This window comes from Agelaius tricolor, unplaced genomic scaffold (assembly GCF_023055355.1).
Source record: "Agelaius tricolor isolate 1412-34295 unplaced genomic scaffold, bAgeTri1.0.p SCAF_3, whole genome shotgun sequence".
Lineage (NCBI taxonomy): Eukaryota > Metazoa > Chordata > Aves > Passeriformes > Icteridae > Agelaius > Agelaius tricolor.
The window spans coordinates 35,304,161-35,321,884 of record NW_027269263.1 but is presented as its reverse complement, the minus strand read 5'-3'; the positions used below and the strand labels follow the sequence as shown (position 1 = coordinate 35,321,884).

The 17,724-nt window shown below is 41.0% G+C and overlaps 1 protein-coding gene and 1 long non-coding RNA gene across 2 annotated transcripts in view; one reads left to right on the top strand and one right to left on the bottom strand.

The window, feature by feature from the left end:
• Window positions 1-11,691: 11,691 nt before the first annotated feature.
• Window positions 11,692-16,143, bottom strand: LOC139588289 (uncharacterized). The gene is made up of 2 exons (XR_011678611.1): window positions 15,749-16,143; window positions 11,692-15,643 (listed from the first exon to the last, which is right to left on the bottom strand). It is a non-coding gene; the product is annotated as an uncharacterized lncRNA (long non-coding RNA).
• A 75-nt stretch (window positions 16,144-16,218) lies between these two features.
• The window catches only part of FRS2 (fibroblast growth factor receptor substrate 2), a 51,927-nt gene continuing 50,421 nt past the window's right edge, over window positions 16,219-17,724 (top strand). Inside the window, exon 1 of the mRNA XM_071423445.1 lies at window positions 16,219-16,372. The gene's annotated coding sequence lies outside the window, so the exon portion shown is untranslated. The remainder of the gene's footprint in view (window positions 16,373-17,724) is intronic.

Genomic DNA, 17,724 nt, shown 5'->3' with positions numbered 1-17,724 from the left:
CACTACAAAGACTTGGGCATTTTAAATGTTTTAGATAAGACAAATTAATACTCATCACAGTAATTTCAGACAATGATTCATTACTCAGTACCCAGTACTATATATCACTAGTCCTTTTCTTACCTAGCTCCATCTCATATAAGTCAGTTCTTTGGGTTTGGCATGCTGTAGTCTACAGTCAGACTGTGAAGTACTATAAGGCTGTTGCCCAGGATGTTTCTCACCAGAGGTGCCATTATCTAACAGGAGATGTGTAGGTCCAGTTAAAGAATTTCTGTAGTCAGTAAAGATGGAGCTGGAAGAAACATTAAAGCACTGTCTTCATTTTCTTTCTAGACAGATGCTGGTAATTACACCAACCTTTTGCTGCTTATGTATTTCATCCATATAAAATACATCAATGCGTGTTTGTGTCTTAATGAGAATTCAGATTTAAGAGATTTTCAGGTTGTTTTCAGACATGATGTTTTCCAAACACCAGGTGGCAGGTATGCCCAAAATATTCTCCAGTCACTACAACAGTTTAATTACTACAATTTTAGTAGGTCTTGACGTCTTTGGTTAATCTCACTTGCTTTGAGACTTGCTCATCTGATGAGAACACCTGTATTTGTTTCTGTAGAGATGACCAAATGATCTCTTGCATGTTAAAGAACTGTTCAGCAGCCTTGTCAACAAATCAAGTGTGCCTTGCCAGGAAGCACAAAATAAAGCGTGAGTGTTTAAAATTTTTCTCCATTTGGGAAGGGAAGGAGCTTTCAAAATACAAATCTCTGGTGTTGCTTTTAGTTGTTTTCTTTTTTTTCCTTTTTCAGGCCAAGATTGTGTGACAATATGAGTGCAGGAAACATAACTCAGACACACTACTGGACTGCATACTTTGCTTGCACTCAATTGCAGGATTTTCCACCAGTAAAAGTAATTACTTTTGTTGTTTTATCAACTTAATGTTGATAAAGTTAATAAACTTCTTTGACTGCTTACTGCTTAATGAATACTACAAATGAACCTTTGGCTTCCAAGTGTGCTGGAACTTTATTTTTCCTGCATACTGCAGGGAAGAACAGTTTCACTAAAGAGGGAGGAAAAAAGAGAATTAGGATGGCAGAAAAGAATAGCAGCAATGAGAAATTATTGTTATATATATATATTTAGTTGGAATATATGTAACATTCGCTTAGGATATATTCATACTATTTCCATTTAAAAATGTTTTAAGCTAGCACATGAAGTCATGTAAGTTTCTAGTGAAACAGTCTTGCCTACGCAAATAGCTAATACATATCCAAAATTAAAATTTACATCTTGATTTTCATAGGAAAAATCTCTTGAATGTCAGTGATTAGGCCACAAAAATAACTTCATTAACATTGCAATATACAGTATTTGTCCTACTCTGCCCCTAATAATGACTGTATTTTTAAGGTGTGCATTTGTTATATTAGGTGTTCATTCCCCCACATATATTAGGTGTTCATTCCCCCACACATCTGATCTACTACTGGCTTCTGCTTTGCAAATTTTTCACCTGAAGGGACCAATATGTTATTTTCTTCTTAATATCTTAATTCTGCAATGTCAGGCAAATCTCACTTTTTTTTTCAGTCTACAAACCAGCATTTTTCAAATTGAACATTTTATTTAACCTCTGATCTAGAATGTTAAAAAAGCATCTCTATGTTTTTAAAATAAGAATTAATCCAGGTTATTTTTGTTTTAATTACTGTCCTGAGTAGAGTGATAACTGTGTTCCACCTAAAGCTCTATTCAGGTCCCAATCCACCTGAACTCTGAGCAGGTAAAAAAGAGAATGTTGAGAAGTTATGTTTGAGGAGCTTGCAGCTAACTTTTGATGTTATTTCCCGCTCTCTTTATGTAAGATTATGTAGTAGGTGAAGCATTTACTTGGTAAGCTAAATATTCCTGAGGAAAACTGCATCACTCAGTTTTAGTTCTTCACCATGAGATCATGAGAGTACTCTCCCGTGCTGCTGCCCTCAGTGAGCTGCAGGACTTCTCTAAGACTGGGCAGGAAACAGGCAAGAAAAAGCATAACCTCATGTAGTGATTAGGGCATTAGAGGAAACAAATGGAGTGCTTTTTTTCAAGCTGAAAAAAAAAGCATCTCAGGAAAGAGTAGCATCCTTAGTAATAAATTAGATAGCATTATTTTCCTGTTACCTTTGGAAGTTATACAACCTTTTAGTGATTGTAGAATAAATATGTGTATATATACATATATTGGACAACTGGAACTGTTTTTTCTTTTCCTTCTTGCTACAGGTTAAGTATGTTTGCATGGTGAAGAAAGACACAGGACTAAACTAGACAGACCGAACTCCAGCACCCAGTGCATATTTTTTAAAATGATCCAAGCATCTGCTGCTTTGCAAAGCTTTGTGGCTGCTCTGAATCTTCTTTGTATAGTCCATATCAGCAGCAGCCAGGAGGTGCAGTGTTGGATGTAGATGGGCATTGCCTGGGATCAGGACAGAAAATCGTGGGCCATGTCAGAGGGCACGGCTGATTTGGTGTGTGCTCAGCTGCCAGGCCTGCAAGTCACCAGCAACAAGGCTGCTCCTCTTGGGTGGTGCTTTGTGCTCCTGGAGTGTCCCATCACTGATGGGTCTGCTAGTGCTGCATCCTGAGAGATTCACTCGACATCATTTAGTAGTCAGGAGTCTACAACTTCAAATAGCAAACACAGTCTAGCTGAATTTAAACTAAACTGTGTTGTGAGTTTTGCTTGGTTTTTATTAGTAAATAAGAAAAGAGTCCTAGTCCTTGTGCAATTTGCTGAGAATAAAGAAGAAACTTTTCTAAGCCTGTGAATTCTTCCTAGTGTTCTTTTTTCCCTCAGGAATAAAAGGCAGAAGCAAAGTCATTACTTTTTGGAACAGGCTGACACAGTATGTGTATTTTAAAATGGAAAAGCCGTAAAACTCTTCATGGATTCACTGTCTGAAAATACTTTGTTGATAGTTTAATCTGACTCCATATGGTACTAAATGCTTGCAATTGCTCTGTCTCTGTGTTTGGAGATGGAAATGCTTGGTCCTTCACTAAATAAACCTGACCTTCAATCCCTGTGAAGTGACTGAATTTCAGTCAGACCTCTGGTGAATGACGGTAATAAATCAGTAAATGAAAAAGCCACATTTTAATAGTAGAAAGGACACTTTAGTAATGTTTTGTATTTAATGATAATTAAGACTTTACAAGTATTAAGCTAAGGCTTTTGGAAATCTGAAGATACCCTATGTACAAATTTAAACAAAACACTTGTCAATTTGTCACCTAGCCATTGCTACTGCATGCCCTGTTGTTGACTTTGCAGTAAAGATATTTTTTAAACTGTATTTTACACATTTGCCAAAAGATTTGCCCTCTCTAAGTTCCATCATTCTCCTTAGTTCTATGCTACAGCTACTTCACCACTCAATAAATACTAGAGAAACAATCTGTAAGACAAAAAGCAGTGTAACTTGGTTTTGCTGCTGCTGTTGCTTCCTGAGCTTTATCTGACACTGATGCTGTAGAGTGCTAGCTTCAGTCTTACTTAAATCTAGAGACAGTTTATGTGATAACCCTGAATATATTGTGATCATTGAATAAATGTGCATTCTAGGCTGTTGAACTTGGTTAGCAGTCATTATATACCTGCATCACTTCTCTGGGGCCTTGTGTAAAAATACCCCTAAGAAACCAAAACTCTGGGGCTGAACCTCTATCCTAGTATCCCTGATAAAAAAAATAAAATTTGCTGATCTACTGTATTTTAATAATAATATTTTGTAAATGCCATGTAATGCTAAATCATTGATGTTTCACATCAGATTCTTGTTACCATTACAGCTTTGGTTGGAATTTCTGTCTAAAAAACCCAACACCACATAAATCAACTCAGTTATTTGGGTTCATTCTGATCTCTTTAGTGCTCCATAGTCATACCAGGTTTTTTGAGGACTGACTGTGGTTTACTCTACTGGAGTTAGAATTGCATCCAAACTGACTTCAGTGAAGACGCTTTGTAATAGTGAAGCAGAACTGGATTTGAAATAACATTCTCATGATCAAAGATTCCAAGAAGCTTTTGTAGTAATTGGAGAATAACAACTATATAAAATGTGTTTGCTTCTCATATTTAAATGAAGCATAAAGATAAAATGCATGAGAGGCATATTAAATGAACACACAGATACTTCATCTGATAAGACCAAAGCAATTGAGTGGGATTTTAATTTAGGCATTTGACTGACTTTGTGAAAAAAGAAATGTTTTTGAAGTACTGCTGGCCTTGTTCCACAATATCTGAAAGGTTCACTCAGTTGTGGATTGCTCCACTGGTCTATTCCCTTCACTGATGATATATTATTATTTATATTGTATCCTGAGAATACTGCACATGTAAAATGCACAGGCAGAGTTCCAGGCCTGAAGGCCTGCAATCTGAATGGGCAATATTGGATGGGTGGTATGATAAATTGCAGTTCTTTACTCAAAATGTAAGCAATGTCTTTCAGCTCTAAAATTATACCCTTCATCCACTTTGATCTGAAGAAGCATTCAGTACAGTACAGCTCTCATCCTGTGGCAGCACAACCCAGTCTGACTATAGTGGGTAAGAGAAGCAACTGCTGTCTATGAATTCACCATCTTTAACAAATCAGACTTATTTTTATTTTAAAAGAAGTAGTATTCCAGGAAGTCACTTGCATGAAAAATGTTGTTATGGCTTTAAAAAAGAAGAGATTGAAAAAGAGCAAAAATATTCTGAAAATCTGCAATGCGTAGCAAAAAGGCTACTTGAAGGTTGAAGTGGGTGCATGTTTGCTACAGAATTAAGTAGCCTTGGGAAAAAAAAAAAAAACAACTTAAGAACAAAAACTCTAAGCATCTTGCTTCATACTTTGACAAAATAATCCCATACCCACCAATTTTGAAAGCAGAACAAAAACCCCAAATACTTCAGGCTGCTTCACAGTGGTCTGCACTGACGAGTGGGTCTCATTTAAAACCAGGATATGCAGTCTGACACAAATAGCAAGTAATTGAACATCTCAGGAAAGGCCAAGAGTGTGACAGAGAGAGAAGGAAAAGCCCATCCAAAGAGCATCTATGGCCCACAGTTACCAGTTTGGCTCTCCTGACATAATGAAGCTCTCTATCACAAGGGGTAGAAATTTCCTTAGCAGTGCAATGAACTTCCCCAAGAGGCAGGAAGTTCTTCACCTTTTCTCACTTCATCTTGAAGGCCTGTTTCTTTGGGGTTCTTTGATGTAAATACAAAACTTTTTTTAAAAATGCTTTATTAAAGCAAAAACTGTTCTGTCATTATTCCCTCCTCCTGCAAGCAGTGAAGCAGTGGGGAATAACAAACACAACTGGGCAGATCTCTATTAATAGAGTTAGTTAGTCCCACCTGAACCAAACTGCTTCAGGAAAAATCTTATGAGCAAGGCTTCTATCCTTCAGACTCTTCCCTGTACTTGTTTCTGCATGAGGAAATAATGTTGGTATATATTTTGATTTTGTCCCTAAATTGCCTTAAAATGCAAGCTATTATATGCTACTGAAGGGAAATCTAATTATTTCTGCTTGAAATAATTATTGCTTAAAATATCATTACAGTAACAACTCTGCTTTTATTTCCCTTGTTTCAAGCAATTATGTAGTTTGCTTCCACTGGCTTATGTGTGAACTTAGGCAGTCCTAAAAGAGAGAAATAATATGCTGGCTGCAAAATGAGGCAGTGTAAAAACAGCTTTACATTTCATTACCAATAATTCTGCTTTGCCACAAGTCACCTCTTTTTCTTCTATGCCTCTTCTGAGGGAACATGCCCAAAGTTATTTCCACAGACTTTTACATTGGCTGTCTCAACTCTAACTTTAAAAGTTGTTTTTTGAAGGGCTCGGAGTGGTTCATCACTTTGGATGGCCCATTACCTTCACTTGGTGGTTTCTGCCCACATGGTAATAAGTTTCTTTTTTTTCCTGAAGAAGCCCACTCCTAATATGATGGGGAGAAATTAAAAAAACCCTGCCATTTATGCTTTTCTTCTCTTAAAACATCAGGGTATGATCACTACTTCAGCAACAGCTTCAAAAACCAAGCCTTTCCCTAAGCAGGGGTGAGACCCTTCCAGGGGAGAGTAGGTGATACCTTTCAGTGCTCCAGTTTTCACCTGTCTGTAAAAATCACAATGCTTAGTTATCTACTCATCTACTCCTGTCCAGATGTGATTTTGGAGCCTGTGGGATAACGGCACATGAATGAGGGAGAGTGAAGCCTGCTCTACCAGTGCCCAGAACAGCTGACCTTGCACTTCCTTTGACCACTGCTTTCACTAACAAATTATGATTAAGAGGCAGAAGCGTAATCCTGCCAGTGTGAGCTTGGGTTCCCTCTGTAGATTTACTGCTGAGTAGGCAGAATTGTTTTGGAAAAGAGAGAGTGTGTTTTACTGTTTCTCAACATGATAATTTGACTTCTTCAGAGAAGCTTTTATGTTTTTCCTGAAGTACTATATCCATCCCAGAGAAACTGCAGTGAGTCCAATTTATGTCACTATTTATATAAAAGTTAATTTGAAGTAATGAATTTTATTTTTTCTACTCAGATAGGAAAAACGGGATTAAAACAATCACCATCGTATCTGATTTTGCTAAATCAGTTCTATCAGGTCTAGGAGAACAAAATTCAGGTTGCAATTTTAAATGTTCCTTTAAACTTCTTCCTGAGCATAGCAAGGGACAATTTTCTAGGAAAAGCCATGGTATCACTTTCATTGCATTGCAGCTAATTTGTGTGTAAGAGAAAGGAGTTTCAGGAAGGCAGATACACAACTCTGGTATGTAATGTAGATTAGAAGTTAACACTGAAGCCTATTTTAATGTCCCTTAGCTATGCAAATGACCAAGTAGAGCAGAGATGATCTGCCTGTGACAATGCAGGTCTTCCCACTACTGCTAAGGATAGCTTTTTGAGAAGGTACCTCCTGCCCCTAAAGGCACTGGGTTGCCTGAGGGTCATTTTAACAATCTTTGAACATGAAAAAAGCTTATTTAAATGTAGTCCTGGAACCTGAAATGCTTCATTCACCCATTCATGAAAAGCTGTCTGTAAGCTGATGCAAAAAACACACAGTAAGGTAAAAGTTTACATCCATTTGCCAGTTTTCTTCCCTCACTGTCTCAGATCCTGTTGCCATGTTGCCATGTTATCACCAGACTTTCTGCTACTGCCCTGCATTTACTGATTGGAAACCGTAGCAGGATATATTCTTGTAACAATGCAGACCCAAGGAGAAAGTTGTGTTTTCTCTCTAGTAGACACCATTCATAACTTATACACTGTGAAAAGACTGAAAAAAACATTGATTGATTTAAATCTGCCTTAATTTTTGACCAAAGGCAAAAACTCCACACACTGGTGCTTAATCATACTTTGCATCAAGTACAAGCATGCAGTTTTCCATACAAATTCCATAAGGTGCTTAATCTGCTATTGCAAAAATACTTATTTGCATACAATCACACCCTGCTGTGGTTTAAAATGTTTTCTGAGAATACATTTTTGAGACTATTATCTTAACCTCACTGCCTTTCTACCCACATACAGACTAACAAACATGCAAACCCTTTAATTTTTATTCAGGCCTGACTGTAATTAAGTTGAAGTACATTTGTTCTTTAAAACTATAGGACTCAGCTTATTCCATAAGTATTGCTGATGAATACACAGTTGTTCAGTTGCTGAGCTGTGGCAGGATCTTCAGCTTACAAATAAAAGTTCTTATTACAGGAGAAAACAGTGATGGGCAGTTTTGGGTGTTGCTGTAGTCTGAATTGTTTGTTCATGCCACGCGTTCCAGGTGTTGAACAGAAGCAGTCAGCCACAAACAGCATTATCTCATCTTTCAAAGATCTTAGCCCCAGTACTAAGAAGCACTGACCCCAGTTAGACATATCAGGGTGAAGAACATCTTTTTACTGACTCTCTTGCTGGAGACAGGTTTGATCCAGAGAATATGTACCTATACAAACACATCATGCCACGTGGCAGCACATGCTCTGCCAGGTTAACTCTTCCCCATCATTCAGTGTCTGACAAATGAATTATGTCATTTGTTTAAAGAAGACATTGGAAGTAAAAACCTTAAGAATGGACAAACAACAGTACCACTTATTAACTCCTGCTATAGCTGCACCCTGACAATCAATTCCTCTTGTTGACATTTTACAAAGTACTTTAATACTTTGTCAAGCTACTAGACAGAAAGCACCATAGCTGACTCTTGCTTTGTTCATGCCAAATCCAAAGGGTCTTAGCCCCACAGTGCTCTTGAATTGAGTTTTAATATGTAGTTGTTAACCTGGAGCAAATACATTCCACTTCTGTCATGAATATGCCATCTGAAATAATGTATAGTTAGGGCACAAGCACGTGGTAAGAACCCACCTTAAGAAGCCAGAAGCCAGAGGCTGTTGCAATGGGCCTCTGGAGGCCACCTAGGACAGGCTACTGCCCAAAGTGGGGCCAGCCAGCCCAGATTGCTCAGGAACATGTCTAGTCATACTCTGGGTATCTCTCTGGAAGGAGATCACATGCCTCTCTTGGCAACATCTTATGACATTTGACCACCTTCATGATAGAAAGAAAGTCAGAAAGAGAGATAGAGAGACTGAAAGAGAGAAAGAGAACAAGAAAGAGAAATAAATAAATCTCTGAATCTAAGCAGAACATAGCAGGATGTGTCCATTCCTCTCAGCTTATCACTGTGCACCTCTGAGAAGAATCTGGCACATTTTTCCATGAGGGCAACAGCAGTAAGTTCTTCCTGCAGCTGTCTCCTTGAAGCAGTACACCATTTTCCCAGCCCTCTGACCATCTCAGTGTGTCTGTCCAATATTAGCTGCCAAATGGGATACTGCACCAGGCTACACAAGTATCCCTTAATGACCAGGACTAAACAGTCAAGGGTAGAGAGAACAGGTCAGGTACAGCACAATCATTTTTGATACGTATTCAGCTTTTTGTAAATCATTGGCTAGGGAAAACCAGAACCAAAAATCAATGTATTCCATTAATTTTACTAGCTGCTAATGCATTGCTTTGCTTTTATTTCCTTTATCTGTCTTGCCTGCATTACTTTACATTTAGAGACCAAATTTCCACTTTTAGTCCAACAGCTATGCTGTTCAGCAGAAGGAGATCTTTTTGAAGCTCCTTGCTGTCAGCTTTGTAGTGGACTACTGCACAGGATTTTGCATCAGCAGCAAACTGTGCTGCTGCTTTTACTCAAGTCTCTTTCCAAGACCATTTCTGAGTATGCTAACTAGTGCAGGTCCCAGCATGAATCCCTGTGGGAGTACAATCTACTCTCCCACATTGTAAAAAATGACTATTTATTGCTACCTTGTTAACCCTTCTCTCTCAGGGAGTTACTAATTCACAGGAGAGGCTTCCTTCCTAGCCTGTGACAGCTAGTACTCTTCAGCAGCACTGCTGAGAGACGGTGCCAGAGGCTCTTTTGAAATCACTACAATGAATGTATCACCCTGGTTTATCAGTTTGTTGATTTTGTCAAAGAACTTCATAATTATGACAAAGCTCCTCTATCTACGAAACCCCATGTTGATTTTTCCACAGTCTGACGTATTTGTCTGTATGCTAAAGCCTCACCCCACCTCTCTGTCACTGGTGAGCTTGTATGACCTGAGACAAGTCTTGCTGACTATTCCAACAAGAGGGCTCAGACGCTGAAAACAAACACTTATGTTCCTTAAATCTGAAATGACTGTCTCAAAAATTCTCATTTAGTTGTTTTCCAGCTATGAAGGTGCTTACATTCCATAAATTCTTTCTTTGGTAATGTTCCCAAAACATCTCTGACCACTTTCACATGTACCTCCCAGCAAGCTAATTCTATTCCTAAAAGTGCAGCCCACATGATCAATTAAACTATTTCAGTGGATTGATTTCAGAGCTGAAGGAATAGAATTAATAACTCTATGATAGCTGTAGCACACCCTGTGGAAATCTGTGAACTTATAAATTAGTGTGGAAAACACTAATTTATAAATTCACAGATTGAGGATGAAATGAAACCCCCATCTCCCACAGGTGAATTTCAGGCTTTCTAACCACTGAACTACAGGAAAAGGACAGGATGGCTTCTCCCAGCCTTGAATATGCACATTCTGCATAAAAGATGTCTAGCAAAAAAAGTTCACTGACATCAACTCCAAGTGGAGCAAGCAGCTCCTTCCAACTCTGTTATTTTGAAGATTTTGAGGGACACACTTTTAAGTTTTGCATCTGTACTTGCCTGCCTGCTCTGCCTCTGCTCTGAAACACTGAAACACTTGCTGTGTTGGCAGAATGGAGTGTTTGTCAGTGTCCTGGTTATGAACTTGCAGTGTGGACTTGACTGAACATTCCTGAATTAGCACTGTCATGGCTGAGACAAAGGTGCACAGTCCACCCACAAGTTTTCCAATAGCAGTTGTAATACTGGCTCATGGAGCAAAACTGACACAAGCCCAGCATTTGCCAAGATTATTCAGCAGTAGTCCCCAGTCACTGTGACTTCAGCCACATAGATGTCATTTCAGAGTGAAAAGTTTAGCCAGCATCTTTTTCAGCGTGGATCCCAAGTGATCCTGTTTGTGCACTTGCTTCCCTCTCATACCACATAGGAAACCTGGAGAGCAGAGAACCAGATGCAATTGAATTCACCCAGTACCAAGGTTATTCAATGTTCACTGCCACAAATCTGAGCTGTGCAGTACCAAGACCTGCTGCAGACTTAACCCACATTTCCTTGTAAGCAAAATGAAAGTCTATTGCTTCTCTTGCCAAAGAAGCACAGACCTAATTCCACTAATGATAATGAAGTATCAACTAGCACAATGATAAATGCCCTAAGAATATCTGAAGTATTTACTCACTAAATGAATAAGGCAAAGGGCACTTGCTGCATGCAGAGATTTAAAATAACCAGCTGTTTCCTCCTGTGAGAGGCCTCTATTCTGTCCCCCAAAAGGCACAGAATAGAAAAATGCTGTATGATAGGCAACCTAATTCTATCATACTTGGTGCCCACAAGGAAGTCAAAAACACAGCTGCACAAGTTGTCTATTTGTAAAAGTCTGCCATTGTGATGGTGTTCTTTGGACACTGTTTTGTACATAGCACATAGTTCTGAGGCCCTTAATTAGATTTCTGTCCCACTTGTTTATTGCAGGCGTAATAACCTGGAAACAGATGTGTGTACATTCAACAAACTGATGGTTCTCCAGGGAAACAATCACCAAGAAGTTACAGGAACTGCATATGACAGTCTTTTTTAGGAAAATGAAACCAGTTCAATTTGGCTACACTGAACATTACCTTGTGAGAAGAACTGAATTAGTATATATACCCGTGAGGCCCCAAAAGCAGCTTCACTTGCAATTATATTTTTCAGGCTCTCAATATTCAGATGATAAAGGACCAAACATCTAGCATCTCTAAGAATAAACTAATTAATACCTCAGACAGCAAGCTCAGACTAGGTATTTCAGAGGAGATACCTAAGTTTAAAATTACATTTTTGCAACTCTTTGTATTATCTTTAAAAGTTTACTGACCAACTGTCACAACCACCCTGTCCTTCATAGAATATTACTTAGAACACATGGATCCTTTAACCTTATCAGTGGTTTATTTGTACAAGGACAAGACAATTTATAAAACTGAGGAAAACCAAACTACAATACAAACAGTCATCTGGAGAATTCCTGAATGACCAGGTCTACTCCACTTTTCCCTGTGAGAGCAGAAAGTTTGTCATATTCCAGCAGTCATTTCAGGAAAAAAATCACTATGGGAATTAGAATGTCCAACTGCAAGACACCTTTATTTACTATTGGATTTATACTTTCTTTTCACTTTTAAGTGAAATCACAACTAATGACAATACTCAATAAAGCAGTAAACTACTAGTTTTAACTAGATTCAACCTTGCACTTCTTCTGAAAAAAACCACCCCAAATATGAACTGTACTGTAGAGGTGTGCTTTCATAAGAAGGACAGGATCTGGCTATAAGTAGCTGCTGTATGGCCCTTACTGTATGCAGGGGGTTTGTTTGGTTGTGAAAACAAAAACTTCTTGATGTGATATACAAAGGGTTATTCTACCTAACGTGCCACACATGAGGGGACACAGAATGTGATGTGACTGGAGTTATTCTGTTCAGCTAGCACACTAAGTCCAACTTTCTCCCTTTGTAAATTTGTTTTCCAGCTTCTGAAATGCTTTCATAGTCTGAATGTGTGGGTTTTAATTTTTAAAAAGAAGGGTTTGTTTGTGTCAAATGGATTTTGGAAAGTGTGTGTCAGAATACAATTACTGTAGGTAGCAGAGAAAGTGCACAAGCTTCTGCACTGCATTTCAACCAGAAACATGCTTTCACAGCAGCCATAAACCAGGAAGGAGTGTTTATAGTACAGCCCTCACCTATAGCTGTGTTAGGCAGTGCCTACAGGAATATCAAAGGCCTTCTGTATTACAAAACAGAGCAACTGCAAACTTCTGTGATTTGTCATGAGGCTGTTGCTATGATTTTATTTTTAAGACAAACTGTATACTCTCCTATGTTTACTGCAAGATAGAAGTCATAGTTGAAACATTAAGGATCTGAGTCCATATTCATCACCAAAAACACATCCAGGCTTTGTGCTGGTGTAGACATCTCATACTGGTCAGACAAGACTTCCCTGAGGATAAGACAAACTACACATGAAATGCAAAAAGTTCCAAAGTTCTTGGAAAAAAGAGATATAAGTCTCCACTTCATGGCTTTGAGAAGTTTGTTGCCATGAATCTCTGAACAGCATGTGAAAGGAAACTGCAGAAACAGTATGCAGAATCTGGCATTCCATTCCCCAAGAGCCCTCTCTTTGTCAGGTCCAGATATTAAGAAAGAATACAAGATAAATAAGAAAACACTATTTTAATCAGATAAATCACAGACTCAATTAGGTTGGAAAAGACCCCTAAGATCACGGAGCCCAACCTGTAGCCAATCACCAGGGTGTCAACTAGACCATAGCACAAAGAGCAGCTGCTTCTTGAACACCTCCAGCATTGGTGACTCCACCACCTTCCCTGGCTGGCCCATTCCAATGGTTAGCAACACTTCCCATCAAAAAATTCTTCCTGATGTCCAACCTGAACCTCCCCTGGTGGAGCTTGAGGCCATTTCCTCTTGTCCTGCTGCCAGCTGCATGGAAAAGAGGATGACCCCCACCTTACTATGGCCTCTTTTCAGGTAGTTGTGGAGAACAATAAGGTCTCTCCTGAGTCCCCTTTTTTCCAGGCTAAACAACCTCAGCTCCCTCAGCTGCCCCTCATGTGACTTATCCTCTAGACCATTGCCCTTCTCTGGACACACTCCAGCACCTCAATGCCTTTCTTGCAGTCAGGGGCCCAGAACAGGCACAGGACTCAAGGCAAGGCCTCACCAGTGCAGGGGAAAGAATCTGTTGTTAACATGTATGTGACTGGACTGTGGTCCTGCTTACAGAACTGAATACTGCCTAAATCAACACAGGCCAAGGGCAAAAGCACTTGATCTGCAGAGTCCAAATTTCATTATAAAAGGCACCAAAACATGTCAGGTATCATCTTGTAAGAATTCAGGATCTGGAACAAGAGTGGTCTCACTGAATCAACACTGAAATACAACTGGAAATACAATCTATCTTATATCTGATGCAGTTCAAATTTATTTCCTCTTAAAAGACTAAGAATCTTTCAAAAATACTTATATAACCTAATTTTAAAATTCTGTTGCCTCAGAAAAGCCATGCATTTAGCATACCCTGTAGTGGCTGTATAATACCATATAAATAAATGCTGAAGCAAACAATTTGAAAAGTTTAGTTACCAAATAATAATGTTACAAATTTTACCTACAGATGAAATATTTATGGAAAAGCTTTAAAGATGGTAGAAGCACCTAATTTTTAAAAAGAGAGAATGTGAACTATAGTGAAACAACACAGAAGGCTTTTGACTTCAAAGCTGACATAAAGAAAGTTTAGCAAGATCTAATAGAAATGAAGATGTCATCAAAGGACTTAAAGCAATAAAAATTCATAATTTAAGAAAGTCTGGAAGCAGCTATGTAATCTTTGAAAGACTTGTAACTGATGCAGCATCTGCAATAATCTCATTTTGGGATGATATAAATGATTCTAGATAGCAGCAGCAACAAAATGTCATGGATCCAAAACATCTATGTAGTGAGAATGAGAAGGAGCAACAACAGAACAAAAATTCCCACCACAAATGCAACACAGCAAGGTCTCAAGGAGCAAGAAAATGCCCTGGAGAAAGATCTAGAACAGCCACAAAGTGCAGCTCCAGTATTGAAATACTGAATTGCTCTGTCAGTAAATCTGAGTGAGCTAGGTAAAGTAACACTCAGGTAAACAGTAAAGATGACCAATTTCACACATGAACAAACACAGCACCTCACCTTTGATGAACATGTTGAACTTGACTGTCAAAGAGACACTGTGCTATCCTAATTTAGTACAAATCCTGACATAATTTAAATGCAGCATTTTAAATGAACTGGTGAAGGTGTGGTGAAGGCTAGAGGGAGGAGAAAATAAATAAATGACCCAGAAGAAGAGACACGTCAAAACTTTGTTCCTTGCTCATGCAGACACTGCTGAAAAGACTAGGGATTAAATGGCAAGGCACAATACTTAGTTGAATGTGCACTCACAGATGGGGATCAACAAGTGCATCTGAACATACTTTAAGGCAAGTGCTGTGACCTGAAGGTCACAAGGAATCCTGCAGATGTTTAAGAACAGCCTATTGCCTTGTAGCCCATTGTATATTATGTTCATGGCATACGAGCACACACTGTATGTTAGATGACAGTGTTTGCTACATGACTTCACCATTTACATGACTCAGATATAGGAAAATCCCATTTGCTCTGCTTTATCCATCTAGTCCTCTGGGCCCTGACTCACATGCACAGGAGCCAACAGCTGCAGTGGTACAAATGCTAAACCACAGTTGTGCTCTCTCCACTCTTTTCCTTCTAGGTATTATATATACTGTATCACCTTTCTAGCATGTCCATCTGAAGAAAATTTCTGCATGGACTTCAGCTTTTTCAGCTCTCACAACCTACAGATTAAATGAATCTTAGGATGGTGGAGTACTGTGATCCATTTACTTTCAACATTTCCTCTACAAAGCAGTAACTGTCCAGGGACGGGAAGAAAGTGAGCAATTGTGAGAGCAACATTTTCTATTCTCCTTATCATGAGCTGACTGAAACAGAGTCAAAAGTGGAGGTGCACAACTCCTGAGAAAGTCAGAGACATAGACAGAACTGTTCTGTGAAGCAACTTGGAGCAAGTCATTGTTTGGTGAAGATTTCAAAAGTTCGATTACGGCCAAAGGAGGTGGATAGCAAGAAGAGACAAAGCTGAATTTTATGCGGGCTGCTGGCTGCTCTGACTGTGAGCAGTGTGTTTCCGTGTATGTTGGGACAAAACCTACACATTCAAGATTCATTGTAGATAACAGTGTCTTCTGGTCCAAGATCTGTCACACGCATCGGGCTGTAAAGAGGGAACAGACACGGTGACACGGAGGTAGCGAGAGCACGAACAAACGTGTGGGTGTTTCTGCAGTGGCTGACAGGAGCGTTAAGCGTTTCCACAAACCTGCACAGGTGTGGCACCTCCGCTGGTTCCTGTTTCCCGCATCAATCGTGCCGTATCTTTGTTTTTGATGTGCACAGCGCCAGCCTTTGCATTCAGTCGCATGCAGCGCAACCTTACTAACACAGCCCGACTCCGACGGCTGCAGGTGAGGAGCCACCGCGGCAGCGCCTAAAGTAACAGCGTGACACCGAGTGCTACAACAGTCAGGGCAAACCGAGCCAACTCTTCCCAGAGCTCTGCGTGCAATTACAGCTTTAATGTTTTTTTTTTTAAACCTGAGGAACCAGTAAGACACGCTTCGCGGCCGCCTCCCTCCGCCGGCCCCCGCGCCGCTCCCGGCGCAGCCCCGCGGCTGCCCCGCCGCCCAGGCGGTGCCGGTGCCACTGCCGGTGCCGGTGCTGGTGCCAGGACCGCCGCCCCGCCCGCCCCGCGGCTCCCCGGGCGCTGCCCCGGAAGGCGATCGTGCCGCGCTCCGGAAGCGGAGCCGGGCAGGGTCCGGCCCAGAGCGCGGCCCTGTCGCTGCCGCGGTCGGAGGCGCAGCCGTGCCCCGGCCCGACGCGGGGCCGCCGTCTCGCCCGTCACAGGCGGCCCGGCGCGGCGGCCAGCGCGGGGCTCATGGCCCAGGTGGGTGCTGCTCCTCGCCCCTTCCCCGGCTCCTTCCAGCGGGGTGCCCGGCCGGCTCCGCTGCCGCCCCCTCCCAGTGGAGCCCCGGGGCCCCGGAGCAGCCCCTTGTGTGGGCTCCTCCCGCGGGAGCCGGGCTGGGACGTGCCCCGCGGTAGGACCCGCTTCTCCTCCCCCGTGGGTCCGGGCGCGGGAGCTCGGTGGCGGCTGGGCCCCCACGGGCACGGGGGGCTCCGGCCCGGGGCTGTGTCTGGGCGGGGAAGGCCGGGCACGGAGGGGGATCGCTGCCTTACTCTGGGGCTGGGGCGGGAGCGGGGGTGGACGAGCCGAGTGCGAGTTTAGAAACAAAAGACGAGGCGATAAATTTGTCCCTGCTGTGGCTGTCTGGAGGCAGGTCTGGCGCGGGGAGCGGTCCCGGCTGCCTGACCTCCTCCTCGGTGCTTGGCGTGTCTGATGCTTGTGTCTCTTCTGGTGTCACCTGTCAAGCCCTCGCACCTTCCTCTAGGTCAGCTGTGTCCGTCACATGCCCGCCAAGATAAGTACGTTTGCTATTCCCCGTCTCTGAGCAAAGCCGGGGGGCGTTCGAGGTGCGAGCCCCGAGATTAACAGAGAGCTCTGTCGGGTCAGGGCTCGGGACCGCAGCCAGGGCAGGGGGATCCTGCCGGCTCTTGGAAGGGGTGCTGTGCATATGAATGAAAGCGATGCCGAGCTCACTTCCTCGGCATTTTAAACTGCCCTTCCTCTGACATATAGCTACCTGTAAATGTAGCAAGGATGGATCTGAAGACACACTGACGTCAAAAAGTGTCTCAGCACTGATTTGGCTTGAGTGCTCATCTAAACTTGGAATTTTGGAAGAAAAATACATATTTTTTCATCTTCCTGGTCACTGCATCTTGCTCAAAGTCATTGCATAAGATGTGATAATCATAATTAGAAATTACTAGGGATGTTGTTGGATTGTGAGTTGAAAGTAATACTGTTATTGCAATGAAGAAATAGTGTAGAAATCAAGATAGATTTTAGTAAGTTTTTTGAAAAAATTGCCAACTGTGGTTTGATACTAATATTTTAACAAGCATTTTATTGGTGACTTTTAAATATTCCTGGATTTTTTTTAACTTTAAGGCCTAGTGACAAAGTGATGTTTAGTGTAATGAGCAAAATGAGTTTTCTGAGTAAATCTTAGATGGTGTTAACATTAGCAGTAATTCTGTATCATGAACCTGTCATTTAATCTGTTCTACTAATTCTACAGTGTATTTGTATTTAGAAAAATGAAAAATTAATTTTTAAAGATTTATTGCTCTGTTAAAAGTGGCTTGGTATTAAGATATACAGGTTCAGATCCAATA